General features: G+C 28.7%; 1 long non-coding RNA gene across 1 annotated transcript; it reads left to right on the plus strand.

Moving 5' to 3' along the window:
- Positions 1-359: 359 nt before the first annotated feature.
- On the plus strand, positions 360-2,721 carry LOC136795712 (uncharacterized). The gene is made up of 3 exons (XR_010843362.1): positions 360-432; positions 638-817; positions 2,532-2,721. It is a non-coding gene; the product is annotated as an uncharacterized lncRNA (long non-coding RNA).
- The last annotated feature ends 661 nt before the right edge of the window (positions 2,722-3,382 follow it).

The following is a 3,382-nucleotide window of genomic DNA, read 5'->3' on the forward strand; positions in this document are numbered from 1 at the left end:
ATATCATATATTTAATAATTCCTATGAATTTTTATTTATGACATACACATCATAAATTAAAAAATATTTTAACTGTTAAACGTAGGTGAATTACTTAGACAGATGCAATTTAAAAACCCGACATTGGCTGGTTTCCTTTTTAAATAAAATATAGGATGACAGATGACATTATAAAGTCACTAAATATGAAATAGTGTCAATATATTATATTCTAAGACTTATATTGTCCACGAATCGTTTAGAAAATGAGGTCCTGCAAAATTCCCGTGTCCCGTAAGACTTCTCACAAATATGAAACGTGACATTTGACATACTTTTACTATTGCGAAATTCTGAATTTAAAGTAGTCAGGCCAAAACTTATAGCTGCCAAATCCCTGCCATAATATTTATTTTAGTGTTCAGCAAGAATTATAACCCTGAAACCACTCAGGTTATATTTTTCATAAATACTAACAGATAGGTGTACAGGAAAATAAACAGTTATTAGTAATTCTTCACCTACTTGAATGACGTTTGTAAAAAATTAAATCAATGAAGTTTTATCATAAACATTGTGTTCAAATTTATATTTTATTTTTAATCGATTTACAGAAAACAAAAGATATTAATTCTATTTATTAATTTTTTTTTTTTAGGAGAATGTTCCACAAGCATCAATTATTTTTCTAACTCTGCAAATAATAATCTTTAAAAAGAACATGAATATTGAAGGAATGTTTAGAATGCGACCACCGATTCAGAAGCAAATATGACAAAACGAACGTGGGCCAAACATCTGATATCAGAAAAAATATCACATTTTTTCAGCATTAAAGGTTAGGAATTTCATTTTCTAAAAATTCTATTTGACGATCATTTTCTTCTTTTATTTTTTATTTATACCGTTCTTTTTGCACCGACGCTAAAGATTAAAAACTAAATATACCTAAAACTTATAATTTTAAAGGAATTGTTACTTTTTTAAGGTAGGAATCTCTTTGGACACAAACTTCCGACCCGCTGAATTTTCCATATACTGCCTTAGGGTCGAGGAAAAACAACCTCTGGGTCTCTCCCCCAGAGTTGGTGAAAAGTTGAAAAGATGACCTTTCCCTGTACCTACCAAGTTATTTAGCAGGCTTCCAGCTGCTGGGAAAATATTATTCCAGCTCCAGGGGGCGAACAGAAGCTGGCTGTAGGTATTGGTGTCACGTCTCTTTTATATCAGACTCAGAAATAGTCGATCGAACTGCGTACTCCATCTTACCAAGGAAGCTTTCGCCTCGTTCTTTATTTCTCCTCAATACTCATATATAAACTAAGAAAAATACAATCTAACAAATGAACTTAAATTTGTGCTGTTGTCGAAGTTTTATAGGAGATTCGGTAAACGATTCTCTACCATCATTATTGAGTTTAGGTGTGAATACTTCAACATAGAAACGAAAGTAACATAAAAGATCTATCGCCATGGGGTAATAAGCTGAGGAAAAAAATTTATATTAAATTTTAACTGAAAAACTTGGATGGCTTACTTCACAGTAGTGCTAAATACATGGAAATCAACATTACATAAAATACAAATAAAGGTTCTCTTTTTTGAGAAAAATTACAATTTTTCAATTAATGTTTTAACTGAACAGAATATAATTTTATATAGATAAAAATAATTGAAAAGTTGTAATTTTTCTAATAGAGAGAACCTTAATTGTATTTTTTATGAGTGGGGTGTTGGCGTTGATGGGTTTTACGCCTTAATTTCTTAATAAACAAACAAACAAACAATTGTATTTTTTGTAAAGTTTCCATGTATTTAGCACTGACATAGCAACAGTGATTTTTTTTTCGATTAGTATTCATTGGTTGTATTACGACTAGAGTTGAGAAATCCGATTAATAGAACGTTGCAATATAGTAGTGTTCTTATTATATTGTAAATTTATTCTTGTTAATAATATATTCATAAAAGATTCAAACAGGATGTTATATAACCAATTTCGAAATAAAGTAATTATACTTCGCATAAATCAAAATATTACAAAAAAGATTAATGTTCGTGAAATAATAATAATATTACATTAATAATCACTAAAGTTAAACTTTTTCTTCTATTAGAGCTAAAGAAATTTTAGAACCTTGACAATTATGCAATAGACCATTCAGAACTATTAGAAAAAAATGTTCTTAAAAATTTGAATGTATCATAAGTTAAGTGCGCTTCAAGTTGTAGAAGGATCTATTGACAATTTAGTTAAAATTTGTAGCGTTTAAAATTAACATTTAGAATCTTGCTATAATCAATTGAATTGTTTATTTTAGAAATGGCATAAACATCAAAAATATGTGTTGAATAATCCAGAAATAAATAGACCATGATTATTTAATTTATTAATTTACTTTTTTATTGTCCTACTTTAAAGAAGTACAAATCGTATGCATAATAAATTATTTACTTGAGTTCAAGCGTCAAATAAACAAATAGAACATTTAATTCTACTTACAGAAAAATTCTTAAGTGTTCGTAAATAACTACCCATCATTCTTGAATAGAAATGGCGAAAAATGATGTAATGTAACCTTTCGTTGCTGAAGACCTGGCAATCGCATTCCTCCCATTGCTCGACAACAATCAAGTTGTCAGAACCTGAAGGCCAGAGAAGAAGAATCCAGATGATTTTCCACATGACGAGGATTCAGGGCACTATTTTTATGCAGGCCTTCTTAAAAGACTTCGGAATAAATTATGTAAATGGAGACCAGTAGATAATCTCTCGAACCATTAAAATGTTAATTGGGATCCGGTCTAGTTTTGTTTTCTGTTATTATTTTATTTTTAATAGGATTAAAAAAATAAATAAATTTACTAGGCATGAATAATTTTCACCTTTATGTAAAAGATATAATCTACTTAAAAGAACATTGAGGAGATAGAAATGAGTGCAAATTGTCTGAAGGTAGTACAGTAATTGCAATAAATACTCGAGACCCCTGCTATCTAGATGTGCTACGAGTCTCATTAAACTAAATTATTTATAATTATAAATTTCAAAGATTCCAATGTCGTAAACAAATGATATTTTTTATTGCTTGATAATGTTTCATTTAAGTGGATTTTTATAATGCCTACATTAAATAGAGTGCTTCTGTATAAAAAATGTTTCCAATGGATAACTGTTAAATACAAATGTAATACTTTTCTGTTTTGTTTTTTTCTACACTTTTTTTTGCATCGTTATTTCTATTCTACCAATTTTGTTTCCTAGAATTTCTCCGTTACTTGTACATTTGCATTTTAAGAAAACCTTAATTAGATTACCATCATTATCTCTATCAATTCCTCATACTTTGTTATTACTACTGTAATAAGCAGTCATGGAACTCATTTTTTTTCTAAATTAAAC

This window comes from Halyomorpha halys, unplaced genomic scaffold (assembly GCF_000696795.3).
Source record: "Halyomorpha halys isolate HHAL.00 unplaced genomic scaffold, Hhal_1.1 Scaffold15.1, whole genome shotgun sequence".
In the NCBI taxonomy this organism is placed as follows: domain Eukaryota; kingdom Metazoa; phylum Arthropoda; class Insecta; order Hemiptera; family Pentatomidae; genus Halyomorpha; species Halyomorpha halys.